Here is a 16,858-nt window from a genome sequence, read left to right as displayed (position 1 = left end):
CAGCGGCTCCCCAGGCCAGCAATGGTTCTCTCTGCACCGTACTGCCCCGCTGGGAGTCACACTTGACCACACCATCTCCTCGCTCCCCTTCCTTTGTGTCACGTGACCCCTTCGTATCTTGCACAGGTTGAATTGTACTCTCTTCCTTAATACAAAGTCAGCCACGGCTCAGATCAGACCTGCGGAGTTCTTGGGGCTCTGAGGCAGAGAATGCTTGGTCAGATTATTCAGCCTTCTGGGTCTCAGCTTCACGTTAGAGACACAGAGGCAGCTAACCTGCCACTTATGAAGAAAGACGTGCTTAAAGTGATAGCTAAGTAAACATAAGTATTGTCAAGTAAAAACAAATCTGCACTTAGGTGAGGAGAGACTTTATTGGAAAAGACTGTTGCCATAAGGGAATGTTCAGACCATAAGGTCTGTAAGCAGGTCATAGGTCAGACAGAGAAAGGACTTTCTTTTATAGGAAGGAATAAACAAGGCTGGAAGGAACTGGTGTGGGGCGTCAGAGGATTGAGTGGTGTGATCGGACGGTTTATTGAGCAGTGTTTGTCTTTGTGGTCAGCTGATTTTCAGGAGGCGCCCATAGGAGGCTCGCTCAAGCTGAGGGTGGGTCAGAATTTGGGTCCTGTGGGGCTGGGAGAAGTCTGGAAGTTTGGACAAGGCACATTAGCAAGTATTTTGTCCAGATTGTTCTGTGGGGAAAAACAGTGCAGGTATTCTTCATTTATAAGACCTAAAATGGGAATTTGGAGGGTGTGTGTCTAACTTTGTTATAGGTAACAAGGAAGTCATCTGTGAGAGTCTTATCTAAGTCATATGGTGAAGGGTAACCCAAAGTGTGTGTGTGGGGGGGTGCTTCTTGACCCTAGTTCTTTTCCAGGAGCACAGGGCTCAGGTAAAGTTCAGCCCTGTCCGTCCTTAGTGATTCTGTATCTCCTTTCAGTAAAGCTTTCTCATATCATATGACTGACTTTCTGACTTCCTCCCTCCTCTCGGACAGGGGAACATGGTAGTAGGTCTTACATCGTATCTGAGAAAGTTATTTTACTAATCAGAACTTGACAGATCCTTCTTTGCCTTCTTAAAATGGAGTTAAACACCACTCATTCCATGGAGTCTACAATAAGAACCTAAAGGGTCATGACTACTTTTCTCCCCCTCTTTTTGTAAGCAGCAAATAATGCTTAGAATTGAATGGAGTAGGGAGGCTCTTTAGGGAGTGAACTTTTGTCTCCGTAAAGTACAGCATGAACCTCGTGTTGACTTAGAAACATCCAGGTCACAAATAGTAATTTGTAAGATCCCATGAACCCTCTTGCAAGTGCTATGCGTGAAACCCCATTGAATGTGAGGCTGCAGAGTCCTTAGCGGCCAATTCCAGGGATAAGGAGGTGAATGGAGGGCAATAGTGATTCCAGGTCCCTAGAAGGTGCTCATCGGCCAAGAGGGGAGGCTTAAAGTTTTCCGTTGCTTCCAAAACTGCTCCTGAGAATTACCACAGAGAACATGCCAGCTAGGTGAAATACTTGACCATTTTGCGATGATGCTAAAAATCTAAAAAGAGACAGAGTGACTGCTGGAGGTCAGAATATAAGACAGTTTGTTCCACCTTTGATCAAATCAGCCTTTGCAGTTACTAAAACTCAAGGTCCATAGGGAGTGTACAGACCTCGTGACTCAACTGAGGTGGGCTGCGAAGTCCAGCCATAGCTGACTTTCTGCTTCTATATTCATTATGGAGAAAAAGGCAGGTTTTTTTTTTCTTTTGCATAGTCCTACTGAGATTTCATTTTAAAATATTAAATCACTGCCGCCAAGGATAACCCAGAGATACAAATAATGAAACTCAAACTTGTTCTGACACTGCATCTTTTGTCTAGGGATCTCCTATTACCTTTCTAAATTCCTGGACAGTACAGAAGGACACACTGAGCCTTTTGGCAGGACCTCCCTCACCTGAAAGGTAAATAGGTCACTGCCTATTACAGGCCTGGTTTGAAGGCCCTTGGTGTTGCTCTTTCCAAAGCCTGCCTGCAATTCTACCCATGGATTTATTCTTTTGAGTAAGTCCTGTCCTTACTTGCAGAATAGCCTGGGGGGAAGGAAAGTCAGAAGGAAAGCCGACAGAAATTTGTTGCTTGTCTAATTGCAGTTCAGGTTTTTGGAGCTGGCTTGGCTTCTGGGCAGGGTGGAGGACACATTCACGGCTAGCTGAGCAGGACTGAATGGCCAGGTTGGCTTGCCTGGGAAATAGTATAGGATAATCAAGTGACAGGTCTCTTAGTTTCCTTCTGCCCTTTCCTTCCAACCCTCTTTCCAAAATTATCTCTGCCTGCAGAGGAAGGGAAGCTTCTCTCCATCTAGAGAGGCTAATCCCTTCACGTCTACTCGCCAGCCTTTAGTCTCATCGGAGAGCTTTCTCCCTCATTCAGTATTTTGCTTTCCTACACATCCAGTCTCCCCTCTCCATTGATTCCTTCTCTTCGGCTTACAGATGAACACAGATGTTTCCTTTCTTCGGAAAAAAAAAAAAAAAAAAAGAACAAATACCTGATTTCAACTTCTTATGTCCTAGTTACTGTCCTACTTACCCTAATAGACAAGCTTCTTAAAAGTATGTCTGGGGGTGCCTGGGTGGCTCACTGGTTAAGCGGCTGCCTTCAGCTCAGATCATATCCCAGCGTCCTGGGATTGAGTCCTGTGTCGGGCTCCCTGCTCAGCGTGGAGCCCACTTCTCTTTCTCCCTCTGCCACTCCCCCTGCTTTTGCTCTCTCTCTCTGTCAAATAAATACATAAAATCTTAAAAAAAAAAAAAAGTGTGTCTAGGAATGAAACTCTTTATGTTGCCAATTGTCAAAAACATGGCAGACCCAAGTAAGAATTTATTTTTTTTCACATACCACAAAATCTGGAGTTAGACTTTTGCTGGCAGTAGTCACTTATGTCATTAAGGTTCATTTTACTATTTTGTCATCCTCAGCATGATGGCTTTTCACCTGTAGGTTTGTTACTTCATGGTGCCGATACAGCTGCTGCAGCACCGAGCATCACAGGTGAACTCAAATAAAGCAAACATCTGGCCAGGGCTCTTCACCCTTTTTACTCCTCCCCTTCCCCTCTCCCCAGTTGTCATGATTATCTGGGAGAACAGTACCTCTCCCAGAAGACCCACAGCAGATTTCTCTTTAGAACTCATTGCTCAGAAATGGTGACCCTTATTTGCAAAGGAGCGTAGAGAGTGCGTCTATGGTATGATAGCTCCTAATGTGTAGAGAGGTAGAGGAAGAGAGAGCCAAACGGTGTCTGCTGCAGCATCTCTACTTCCTCACCTCCAGGTCTTTTCTCACCCACTGAAATATGTCTTCAGCCCCTACCACTCCGTGACCTGGTTAGATCATCAGCATTCTCTGAGAATAAATCCAAAAGACACTCGTCAGCTTGAGTTCTTAAACTTCTCTGGTCTGTTTCCACAGTTGGTCACCCCTTCTGAGCTCTCATGCTTTTCCTCATGACTTTCTGGTTGTTTCTTCTTTGTGTTTCTTGGTTTTCTCTTCCTCTACTCATCAGTTAAGGGTTGGTTTCTTGGCGTTTTGTATTCTGGCCTCTTTTCTTTCTGTTCAGTCTACCCAGCTATCACACGTGTCTAAGGCTTCTACCTGCACATTAATGATGCTAAAAACTCAATTTCGAGCTCAGGGTTCTCTCTTGTAGTCCACATCTGCGCATACAATTGCCCACCTTTACCCGGATTTTTAAGCTCAACATCCCCCAAACAAATTTATTACATGAAGATGACAGAATGCAGGAGGCTCAGAAGAAAATGCTTTATTTAATTACACAGATTCGAAACATTCCTCACATGCATCTTTTTAATTGCATTTTTGTAAAAAAAGAAATCGGTTTCACAGGGATGTTGTGTTTATAGAACATTAGGAGAGAAAGAGAATTAGGGCATAATTCAGACAATTGAATGCATACTTTCTGAAGCTGCAGTTCTGAACCTCTTACATAATTCTCTCCAGTGTGTGGGATTTTCGAGCGTATTGAGGACATGGTGGAGGAAAGATAATGTACCGTTTCCAGTAACTGCCAAGTTTGGAGTTGGTATTAATTTAACTATAGAGAAGCTACAACTGAACTGTAGAGAGGAGTCCATCAGTCCTGGGTAAATTGCTAGGTCAGTCAACACACGGAGTGCTTAGTGTCCTGAGAAAAGTTTACGTTCCTGAGAATTTCTCTGGAAGCCCGTGAGATGATGTGGGCTTTCAGAATAAGCAGCATAGTCTCGCCAGAGGGGTTCTACCTTGTCTTCTTTTGAGAAGAAAATCCATGAGAAGAAATGCTGTGTGGGGTGAAAAACACAATGATTTAACCGGTAGTGACAGAAGTGGGAGGGCTAATCCAGTTTGGGAAAGTTTTCCAAGTGGATAGTTAGTTCACTCTAACACCTTTCCCAGAATTCCAGATGATCTGTGAAATATTTTTGGTAATTATTTAGAGGAATGTGAATATTGTTGGTTATTTTTGAACACAGAAGAGAAGCACATGATAATAGGCTGTTTTGAATATTATCTGACATGGCAAAAAAGCTAGTTGTTGAAAGTAATCCCCACCCTCGTGCTTTCCAGTAAATAACTTGTAGAAGAGCAACCCGAGCCCAATTTCCATTTATTTTATAAGTGATGGCTTAATAAGAGAGAAATTCCAGCTTTGCAATTGCCTGTGCTGTTCCCCCTATAGCCTTGTCCAGATGCTGATTGCAAACATCCTTCAGATTTGGGGACTTTTTTTTTTTTAGACTTTTTTTTTTTTTTTGAAGAAATATAATTAGGGGAGCAAATTCTCAAAGACAGAACTCAATAAAATGAAGCAAAACCAAAAGATAGCATTTTTGTTTCACCCCTTCTCCATTCTTATTCACACAAAAAAGAAAAATTGTCCTGAAAATAAGCAGTGATGATGACAGCTACTTTAGAGGCCGTGTTGTGTGGAAGGTTCCGGGCTTCCTGTGTTGCTCCTGCCTAGGGAGTTGTTTCTCTCCTTATATTCTTTTCTAATTTCTGCTGGCATTCGTGATGTCTCTTTCTTTCTGCCCCCAGGCCTCTCTCTGCTCCCTGAGGCTTTCTTTGTGCTTTTTCAAGTCTCTGTTATTTCTCGGGCTCCTTTTCCTCACGTCTAATCCTGGAGAGCCATGATAGCCACTCAGACATTTCGAGGTTTGTGAAATTCATCTTTGCTGGGGAAGGAGGCCCTTATTCATTTTACCTTCCTAGTTCCGTATCTGGAAAAGACAAAAGCACAGAAAAGTGAAAAGCAGAATCCCCAGTCACAAGAGCCAACATTTCCTGCAGTGTCACTGTGTCAGGGACTATGCTGGTGGTTTTGTGTGTGGTCCCTGTCGTCACGCTCACAGCAGCGCCCAGTCCTATGTGGTTTGCCCAGAGTGTCTCCCTATTGTCCAGATAGGAGGCTGAGAACCCACAACCATAGGTAACTTGGCCAAGTCTACGATGTCTTAAAGTTATGACTCCAGCCCGGGGAAATGTGATTTCAAAGTCTGTTCTCTTGAGGATGAGTTTACTGAGTTAATATTTAATGTGTGTTAGCCTTCCGAGCCAAAGTCTGTCCTCCCTGCACTTGCTGGGTAACGATCTTAAGTATTGACTGTTCACGTAAGAAGAGATGACCAGACTGGAACCCTCTGTGGTCTGACATCATGTTGACACAATGTGAAGGAACACATGTGCATCTGGAAGAAATACAGACTTGTACGACATACTACAGTCTGATTGGCTTTGCTGGATTAAGTACATGAGGACAATTTGTACTTGGAACCAGATTTCTTGTTTCTGGTCTCTTGGCCTGACTACCCTGGATAGTCTGTGTGATTTATCTGGCCATGGTGATTCAGGGAATGAGAAAGGCCCGCCCATGGTATCCGCGTGTCTTCAGACCTTTTCACAGGTTCTGAGTGGAAGCAACCCAAGAGCCCTCCCCTTCCCCAGCCGCCAGTCCCTCTTGCCATCTTGTGTCGTCACAAAAATATGTTCGCTGCCCTACTATTTCTGAATCCATAGGCCATGATGAATGGAATATTTCACTTTTGACCTAAACACAGAAACACTGCTTTAGTAAGAGTACCCCTAAAGACAATTAAAAAAATATATATATAAATATAAAATATATTTAAAATAAATTTATTTAAATATCTATCTATTTTATATTTTACTTTGGAATTGGATGTCTGTTTGGGTTTATTTCACCAATTTATTACCATTTTTTGCTATGTAAGAGTTCTAAGTAAAATAGAATTGTGTTTTCAAAGAAACAAAAACAATTTATTGGAACTGATAAATAGAAATCATCCGAAGTATCCCATTTTGCATTCCCCAGATGGATTTCCTAAGAAAATATTGGTGAGTGACTGGGGACTTGGTGGTGGTGGTTGTGTCTGTAGGGCTTTGGTTTTCTGCCCCCCTCCCCTTGTCAATTACTTTCTCAATCGCCCCTGGGGCAAGTTGATGCAGTACAGAGTAGCTGGTTCTTATCTCTGATCTCTGTATCATAATGACTCAGGAACAAATTAAAGAATATCTGAGAGTTCAGGCCTTCTCTGATGTATATAGCTCCAGCATAAGAAAATCTTTAAAAAAATTGGTGATTTTGATCTGAACCTAAGGGAAGGAGAAAAGCTTGTCTTTCTAATTAAATTGCTGAGTTGGGTTCCAATCAATACACACCTGAAAAAGATTTGAAACAAAAGAGAATTAATATTTGCTTTGGTCTTGCTAGTTCCTCCCCCCCCCTTTTATTATTTTTTTATTTTTTGAGAGTTTAAAGCAAAGGAGAGGGTCTCATTTAGATAATACATAGTGTCAGGGGCAATAATGAATTTGCCAGCAATCAGAAATGTCTCATCTATTGACTTAGTGCAAAATTATCCCTAGTTGTGTAACAATCCTTTCTTCATCGCTCTATATAACTGAAGGCGAGTAAGTTATATTCTGTGTATATAGCCACAGGAAAGATCGCAAATTAAGATGAGGAAGCAGGCCACCCACGATGGGTTTCTAAAAGGCTGAGATTAATTCCATAGATAGTTCATCTGAAAACCAGTAGTGTTTAGAATATTTCTTTATGGAAAAAATATGAATATATTTTCAGAAAATATCCTAAAATGTATGAAAGAAACCCAGGTACTCTTGGAAATAAAGTACTCTTTCTATAATTTTATCTCCTACCATTTTCCCCTCTAGGGCCACTTCTGGGCATCCTGTGAATCAAGATGCTGAGACATACAGTTTCACTTATTCTTGACACCCTGACTACAACTGAGTATTGCAAGTTGAGATGATGAGAAAGACCTCTGTAAGGCAGGTTTACAACTGGATACATATCAAGACTCTCTAGTTACACAGGAAAGAAGAGGCAGTGTGGTTCTATCACAACCCACTTAAAATGGGAGCTGCTTTTATATTTCCCAGTGTATGTTGTTTTAAATATATAAATTATAACTGCAGTGGGCATTTGAGGACTCCATCTGCCAATCTGATGCCCCACTGAGAACATTTTGAAATTGATAGATTTTCTTTGTTGTTGTTAGCTACTATTGATCCAGAATTTATTTACTTTTCATTTATATATTGTGAAAATTTTCAAACACACAGGACTAGAGAGAATGATATAAAAAACACGCATGCCCCTGTTAGCTCCCCATTTTGTCAGTGGAATTGGATCTTGTATTCGTCTGCTTTGTTGTACACCTGTTTGGAGAATCCATAAATTCTTTGAAATCTCGTTTCTCATTAAGCAGCCCTAAAAGAGGTGAAGTCATTACCACTGATTAGTTCCTTCTTTGTAGCTATCCAGCTCTTAAATCTTCCAGTCATTTTCAGATGTTCCATCTTTCAAATTACCTTTTTTTTTTTTTCTTCTTGGCACAACTCTTTTTTGTCTCATGCCTGTTTAGAGTTCAAACATGCAATGGGAGCAGTCTTGAGGTCTGATGAGTTGCCCGGGCAGCAGCTGCAAAAACCAGGGCACCAGACGTGTGCACAAGCTCCTTTCCAGAAATACCTATGACATGGAGTGAGGCAGAGGGAGGGCTCAAAGATGGCACCCACCAGCCCCTGTCTTTGGAGAGCATTTCAATAAGTCTGTAGATGGTGTTAACTTAGATGCCTACCTTTCAGGTAAGGCTTCTCTCTTTTATAGAAAGACTGGATGTTTTTCAGTGGGCTGCCTCTGCACTGTGCTCTGGGGGTAGCCAGGTGAATCTATGCCTGGTCCCTTTAAGAACCTTCTCTCAGTTTGCTATACCCTTGTGGGTCCTGTGGGTCTTGTGGAAACAAGATCCATTGGTTTTCAAAACTAGATGTTTCGGGGGCTCCTCTCTCAGGTGCAGGTCTTAAAATGTCTTTAAATGCAGGGCTAATAGGTTGTTCTTTGTGGTTTTACTTCCTTCCTGATTGTGGGGCACCACACCAGGGGTGGGGTTGATGGCCAGACTGTGTCTCAGCGTCTCATACTCACTTGGGTGTGGGCTCGTCCACCCCAAGTGTAGGAGTCACTCAGCTAGTTTTTGGGTTTCTTTCAGAGGAGATTGTTCCATATGTAGCTGTAGATTCAGTGCGTATGTAGGAGGAGGTGAGCTCAGGATCCTCCCACGTCGCCATCTTGAACTGGAACTCTCAAGGTTTCTTTTGCATCCAGTTATCACTGAAGGTTGCTTGTCACAGTAGAAGACGCCTTTCCAGATGTCTGTTTTCTCTTTCTGCTCATATGCATTCTGCTTTTCTCTTTCTGCTGATATGACTCTGAGATTTACCCAGTGGCTGTGTTTGGCTTTGAATAGCCCTTGACATAGCCCCGTGAGTATAGATTCCCTCCACTCTGGGACTAGACCAGCTTTTGGACATCAATAATGTAAACAATGACTCTCTCTAAGAGACTGTGCCTGTTTTCATAATGTTGCCTGTAGGCACCAAAAGGAGAGACAAATAACAATGTATATAGAACTCATCCATAATCAGGAAAGAACATGTCTCAGGTCTTTCTGTTATAAGCATGGCAGAGTGTGGTGTTCTGCTCTCTTAACCACATTAGCCGTTCCCACAAGAGAGAGAATACTTGTTTCTCTTCCCTTTTTATTCCCCTTTCCCCACCTTACCCTTTCTCCAAGTGTGGTGAGGGTTTTGAATACTAATACTTCTGGAGTATTCTAGGAGTGGCAAACAGTAATAGCAAGAGGAAGCCATCTACCTGCAAACTGCATTTATTGTTAAAAAAAAAAAAAAAGTGAAGATTCAGGACTAACAGATTACCTGGCTCGAATTCAAGGGCCAGCCGATGAAATAAAAACTTGAGTGTTGAGCACATGGCATAGCAGCAGGCTGAAGCTGGGACGCGGGAAGGGGTAGGGGGGAAGAAAAGCAAGAAGGGTCTTAGTTCAGGCTGCTGTAACAGAATAGCAAAGCCTGGGTGGTGTATAAAAATAAACATTTATTTCTCACGGTACCACAGGCTGGAAGTCAGAGGTCAAGGTGCCGGTATGGTTGAGTGCTGGTGAGAACGCTTTTCTGGGTTGCTTATTTTATTTCTCTAGTGTCTTTTCTTGTAAGACCCTCATGACCTACTCATCTCCCAGAGACCCCACCTCCTAACACCATCACACTGGGGGTTAGGGTTTCAGCATATGAATTTTGGGGAGATCCAGACATTCGGTCCATAATAAGAAGAAAAATCAAAGAGGATGTTTGGACACCTAGTAGGAAAGACTGTAATGTTGGAAAGGTGATGTCAAGGGATATTTTCACCCTCCTCTGTATTCAAGTGCATTCCTCCTGCTGTAATGATATAAGTTTATACACTTTTTTTTTTTTTTTCTCCCAGAAGTAACTAGTTACAGTGACAAAATACTAGACTGTAGCTGGCAATGCTCTATCTGGAGTCAAGTGCTGCTCTTCCTCAGTCTGCATCCCCCTTCAGATACCGTTATTCTTATGCTGATTCTGGGCTGCTTCTCTCTGCAGCTGATAGCTTCGTCTCTATTTTTTGAGATCTGGAAGGAACAGACAAGTCATCCAAGACATAGCTTTGCAGAATTTTATTACATTTTTCTAAAAAATATAATAAATGCTCATTTATGAAAATATAAACAAAAACATATGATACAAAAATCATTCTAACATTGAAAGAAATTCCTGCATTAATTAATAAATGCTAAAATCTCAAAACTCAGTGACTTAAAAAAGTAATCATTTACTAATGCTTCTGGGTCTACAGGTCAGTTGGGCAGTCTTTCTGGTCTGGATGGGCTTTGGGCTCATTTTTGCAACTATCGTTAGCAGATGGGCATCTGATCAGCTGGGGGCTTCCTGGAGTCTGGCTGATCTAGGATGGCTTCTGTTTGGATGACTTGTCTCTGTTCCACGTAATCTCTTGCACCCTAGTAAGCTAACCCAGCTTTATTGTTTTCCTGGAAAAAGTGAAATTCCAAGGGGGAAAGGACAAATGTTCTGGGACTCATGAGGCATAGGCTGTAGCTGGCACAATGTCATTTCTGCTGAATTCTGTTGGTCAAGGCACATATGAAAGTGTAGGAAAATCAACTCGCCTTCTTGGTGGTAGAAGCTCCAAGGACACATTGCAAAGGGAAAGATGGAAAATTGAGGGTCTTTTATAATCAATTTGCTACAAGTCTTTTACATTTATGTAGATATGGATATTTATATGTAGATAAAGATATACTTTAAAAATGTATATCTAATAAAGTTATGAAAATTTTATATAAGAAATATATGTATATGCATTTGTGTTTTTATAAGTCATATAAATTGTGTAAGTATGTAGTTATATAATATGTAATATATATTGCATATAATACAATTGCTATAAATAAAATACACATAATTTATAAAGATTATAGAATTTAATATTCTGAATTTCACTACCAGAATTATTCCTTATTTTATTAAATGATAGAAAATATTATTCTAGTGCTGCAAAATACATAGTTGTGCAAGTAAACTATAATATTTTTAATATTTTTAATCATATATGACCCACTTTTATTTATCTCATTCAGTTTTTTAAAACGTTCACTCTATTTTAATTCTACATTATAGTAAAGCAGTGAGCAGTAAATTCTTTTCAAAATAGAGTTAAATAATTGTGCAACAGTGATAGAACACTAAATGCAATGATGGAAAATAATTTTGGAAAAAATATAAAATATTAACTGATGAGTTATCTTAATAAGATTGAAGTCATGCTAATGCTGGGAAAGAGTGAGGAATTAAGTGCACATGTGCTTGTCTCCTTGTCTTGAATCGGAAAGGGCTGTACATAAGATTTTTGACATATACTCTATGTCGTAGCAGTCTTACTTAATAATGCATGACCTGGAGAAACTTTCACATATAATGCCACGTAGATATATAAAAATGTCACAATGGCATTATTTATAATAATAATAAAGTGGGGAAACATTCAAAATGCTCATCAACAAAAGGATAAAAAATACATTGTGATATAGTCATAAAATGGAATACTCTTTAGCAGCGAAGACTGATGAGCTCCAAATACAGCTCAGAAAAATCCTCTGACCCCACACCGCCTGGGTTTGCACACGGCCGCAGCTCTTACAACCTGCGTGCCCATGAGCAAGATACTTAACCACTCCGTACTACATTTTCCTTGTGTCAGAAGTGGGAATCATAACAGTATCGACCTCATTGTCTCTTGCAAGCAATGATTGCAAACACATGAGAATTACTTATAATAGCACTTCACACATAGCTCTCAAACGCTACCCATCATTTCAGGAAGGCTTTCTGGTATTTTTCAGATGTGGAAGAAGCATATTTTCTCTTTGCAAATAAAAAAATTTCCAGGTTGTGTCATTTTTATCCATCTTATCTTTCAGTACAATTGCTACCACCTTGGACTTTTGGAGCGACTCTTCCTTCTTCCTGGAATGTCCTTCCCCGTATCCACTCAGTTGTTCATACGTCTTCTCAAACGTCTCCTTCTCATTGAAGCCTCCCCTGACCGTGCTATTTAGAGTTGTGAAGTCTCCACTCCGGTAGTTCTGCTTTCCCTTCCTCCGCCTTACCATCCGAGCCCTAGCCCATCTTTTAACATGCCGTGCAGTATAGTATTTCAGCTTTTAATTAATTTTTGTGTTTCCTCCCTGTGCCTTCTCACTAGAATGCAAATTCCTCATGGGCTGGGATTTTTGTTTCTTTGGTTTTGATTATGGATACAGAATGCTTGGAACAGTGCCTGGCACATAGTAGGTCTGCAAATATTTTGTTGAATGAATGAAAAAATGAGTACATTTGAATTATCACCTAACAACTAACTGGCTTACAATCTCAGGAAAGTGACTTAAACCTTTTGAACCTCCTTACCTACATTTTGAAGCTAATACTGCTTGAGTTTGAGGTATTTGGTAAGGATCCAAGGTGACATCCTTGAAAGTACTCAGTACAGTTCTGACACACATATTGGGAGCAGAAAATGCTTGTTGTTCTTCGCTTCCTTTCCTTTCTCCTCTTTTCTCTTCATTATTATCATCTTCAGTTCTCGTTTCATTAAAATTATTGAATTGCTGGGGTGCCTGGGTGACTTAGTTAAGTGACTGACTCGTGATGTCAGCTCAGGTCATGATTTTGTGGGTCATGGGATCCAGCCCCGCATAGGGCTCTGTGCTGGGGGGGGGGAGGGGAGGGGGAATCTGTTTGGGATTCTTTCTCTCCCTCTTCCTTTGCCCCTCCCCCTACTTGAGCACTCTCTCTTTCTCTCTAAATAAATCTTTAAAAAATTATCTAATTGCTTTTTTTTTTGAGTAATGCAAGTTATAAAGCAATTAAAATCTCAAGAATGGCATGGATTACATGTTACAGACAGCCAGAGGAAGGACATGTTGTGGACAGGGATGAAGACAGGGAAGGTCCTGTGAGGAAGATGGAAGTCTGAGGACAGAAGATAAATGAGTTTATAGGGCCTGAATTCAGGCTTCAGCCTTGCTAGTCCTTAGCTTCTCTCAGTTGGTTATACATATGAAAATTGGGGATAATAATACCTTTCTCAAGTTTGAATTGAGGATTAAATGAGGTATTTTTTTTTTGGTGAAAGCATATGTTCCTTGCTGTCACATAGAAGAACTTGAAGAAAATTGCTTGGGTCTGAGGGAACATTTGATCCTTACCGAGGTGAGGAGAGTTTCAACATTTAGAGATGGTGGAAATAGAGAAAGACATTATAGATGCAATGAGGTCTGCACAAATGGAGAACATTTTGGGATCATCAGTTTAGCCTTTATGAGAATCTATAAGAATTCATGAGGAAAAAAAAAAAAAACAAACCCCAAAACTCCATTGATTTTAGCCGGAATATGAGATTTCTTCACTGCCATGTGAATGAATGTTTGAAATCATCCAGTGGTCAGCGGCAAGCCTTAAAAGCATTTTGATCACAGAATTAATAAGACGGGAACCATGCTTTAGTGAGATTGATTAAAAGACAGCAAGTGGTAGGCTTCATTGGAAGAGAAGAGACTCCAGTCAGTGAGACCAATCCCTACTGGGTGCCTGGCGTTTAACCAATATTTGCTGAATTAATTAAATATTAAAGAATGTATTTGCATTTTGTTAGGTTCACTATTCACCATTCTAATTAGTGTCTAGAGACATTATGCACATGATAATGCTTTGCTTACTCTTTCCATCTCTGATGCATGTAATGGGAGTGCAGAAAATGGACATTTCCAGTGACTCTCAGGATTGACACACTGTCTCCTCTTTGCCTCATTTAAAATGCAGAGATTGAAAGTCAAATTTAAAGGATAGAGAAGATTGCATTAAGTCATTAAATAAAATGTCCCTTGAGGCCAAAGGTATGATGGGTTGTAAATAGCCATTTGTCAGCAATATGGGATTAACCACCTTAAACCTTTTCCTTTTTTTCCCCCTAACAAAATGATGGCTCTTGCAAAACTGAGCCGGCTTCTTGTTTGAAGTGATCTTTTGTTGACACTTGTGTGCCCTAGTGGAACTGGCATCCCAATTTGTGAGTGGGCGCGCAGCCAACTTGCAAATGGGCATAAGCACGGGCAGCCAGTCTTTGTGGCTGACGTGCATTGATTATGCAGGATGTCAGGCTAGTCAAGTTGAAATGGCCGTCTGTCCTCAGCTTCTGTGCTGGCCACTGAAGGGATGGGCTGTCATGAGTCCAGCTTTCAGCTCAATTAATTCCAAAAAATAAGAATTAGCTTCTGCAGTGAATTGCAGCAAATTAATATGCCTAGGAAATCAGAGTAGGTATTCCTCCAAAAGAAAACAAGCAGGCTCTTTCTCTCTACGGTTTTATCAATATACAATGAAAGACAGACTTGATGATAATAATAAAAAATCCCCCACCACCCTGGTTTTGTTTTTTAGTTTCTCTCCATCTAGAATGGGTATGGTTCTAAGAAATGGATGAATTTTACTTACATTTGCCAAGAAAACAGTGAAGTCTAGGACACTGCTATTTCCAAGTCCTGTAGCTTCTTTTTTTGTTTTTGCTTTTTAAAAAATTATTAAAAGAAATCATTTAAAAGCATAGATCAAAATCTACGTTGTCAGTGCATGAAGTCAAGTGTTCAAGTGTTCCGGCACTGGCATTTCCTAGAGCGGCTCTCAAAATTTTGAGTCTCTTTGGGTTCTTTTTAAAGAGCCCTATAGATGAATCCTATTTACCCATTCCAAAATGAGTGACAATGGCTTTTGGGGGTTTGATTTTTTTTTTTTTTAAGATTTTATTTATTTGAGAGAGAGAGAGAGAGAGAGAACAAGCAGTGGGGAAGGGCAGAGGGAGAGAGAGGGAGAGAAGCAGACTGTCTGCTGAGCAGGAAGCCAGACACGGGGCTCGATCCCAGGACCCAGAGATCATGATCTGAGCCAAAGGCAGACCTTTAACCAACTGAGCCACCCAGGTGCTCCCAGGGTTTGATGTATTGAACTAACTCCATCCGACTAAACTGCTGAAGGACAGAGCTTCTCCCTTTTTTACGGACATGTCCCTAGTCCTTAGCACAAAGCCTAGCATATACCAGGTGCTCAGTAAAAATGTTTAAACCAATGAATAAAACTTATTATGTAGCACCTGTTTGGAGGGGTTCAGGGAACATAGCAGGAGGGAAGGGGAAGAGAAATGCAATTCACTGAACTCTTAGAATGCACCGAGCAACTGCCGAGCTCTGCATACACACACGGGTATTCCTTGCCTATCTTTTAATTAGTAGCTTAGATATCACTGTCTTCCTTCAGCAACCCTTCCTAACCACTGGGGTCTGGGTTATTTGTCCCTCCCACGTGTTCCCACCTATCTCGCACGATGCACTGTTAATTCCTCAATTACGGGCTGTGCTTCCTCACTGGACTGTAAAACCCCTGAGGGTAGGCACCGTGTCTTTCTTGTCACCATTGTAACACTAAGGCTTGTGATGTTGCCCATGTCTTCTGTCTCTTCAGTGGGTTGTTTGGTCTCATCTTGACCAGATTTCCATGAGGGCAGCATTAAAATTCGGGCCAGAAAAGCTAGATTCAGGAAGGTTAAATGACTTACCAAAGTCAAGAAGCTTATAAATGGCAGAGCCTGTATGACATCCAGAACTAGCCACAAAGTCTATTTTTATTTCTGTGCAACAGTGCTGGGCTACCTTATGACACCGGTGATTGGGTGCCTAGAGCCTGTGAAAAGTTCATGCCATGAGGAAAATGTTGCTAGAGATACGTTCGGGGAAGCCCATGGATCTGCCACCTGAGATAGAGAAGTTTCCAGTCTTATGTTGACCGTTTCTAATGTAGTTATGTGGATCCTGTCCCTTGCAACTGCATCCCCCCACGCTCTGTGTTTGTTTTCAATATTTCATTTATAAAAGTAAACTCAGTGCCTGGACAGCTGGGTATATAGGCAAACAATAAGATATCATACATTTCAATTTCAACATGAGCCAGAGGGACTCTCTATCAAATCAGGCGAAAGCCTGACTGGAAAGAAGGGATAAAATTTTATCAAGAGAATGTATTAAAAACAGATGGAATTGGGAAATAGGTACAAGAACAGGTCACGCATACAGTACTTCTGCTGCCCCTAACTGTATTGTGGAAGCACGCACTGCAGATCCCTAAAGCCAATCTGAGGACAAAATATAAGAAAAGTGGGCAAACATCCTCGGGGTAACTTTAAGTTAGTCAGTTAGACCTTTTTCAAGTGCTCTCTATTGCATAGTCAGGGTCTGGGGAGACAGCAACAAAAGTTTCGGAATTTGTTTATTAGCCTAATAGGAAAAGAAGATAGAGAAATGGCAAGGGAGAAATAGAACACCCGTGGGCTATTATTACTCAGAGCTATGTCTTTAGTAAGGTGGAAGAAAAGGCAAGGGGAAGTTTAAATTTATGTCTCCTACAAATAAGCCTGGATGTTTTTCGAAAAGCCTTCAAAGATGCTTGAAACTTCATTTTTTATCATCTTGGAATAAATATGGCTTAGAACAAATTCTGTATTTTCAATATATATATATATATATATATATATTTTTTTTTTGATAATGCACAGGACAAGGGATCCAGACTGATGAAAATTTTTTCTCTTTTTCATATAAGGCACTTCTTTTACCACTGCCTCAAAGAATATTATGGCAGAGATTTTAAAGATTCTTTAGCCCAACCCTTTATTTCAAAGATCAGAGGTTTACACATTTGGCAATATTAAACAACTCTTCCCATCATGCCCCTCTTTCCTTGACCTTTAGATGGAGTTCCAGATTTAACACAATGAGCAAAGGCTGTGGTGTTGGTTTAAAGGC

The sequence above is a fragment of the Ursus americanus genome, chromosome 35 (assembly GCF_024610735.1).
Source record: "Ursus americanus isolate L20-20 chromosome 35, mUrsAme1.1.p, whole genome shotgun sequence".
NCBI classification, from domain to species: domain Eukaryota; kingdom Metazoa; phylum Chordata; class Mammalia; order Carnivora; family Ursidae; genus Ursus; species Ursus americanus.
The sequence above is the reverse complement of the archived record's forward strand: the minus strand, read 5'-3'. Positions refer to the sequence as shown.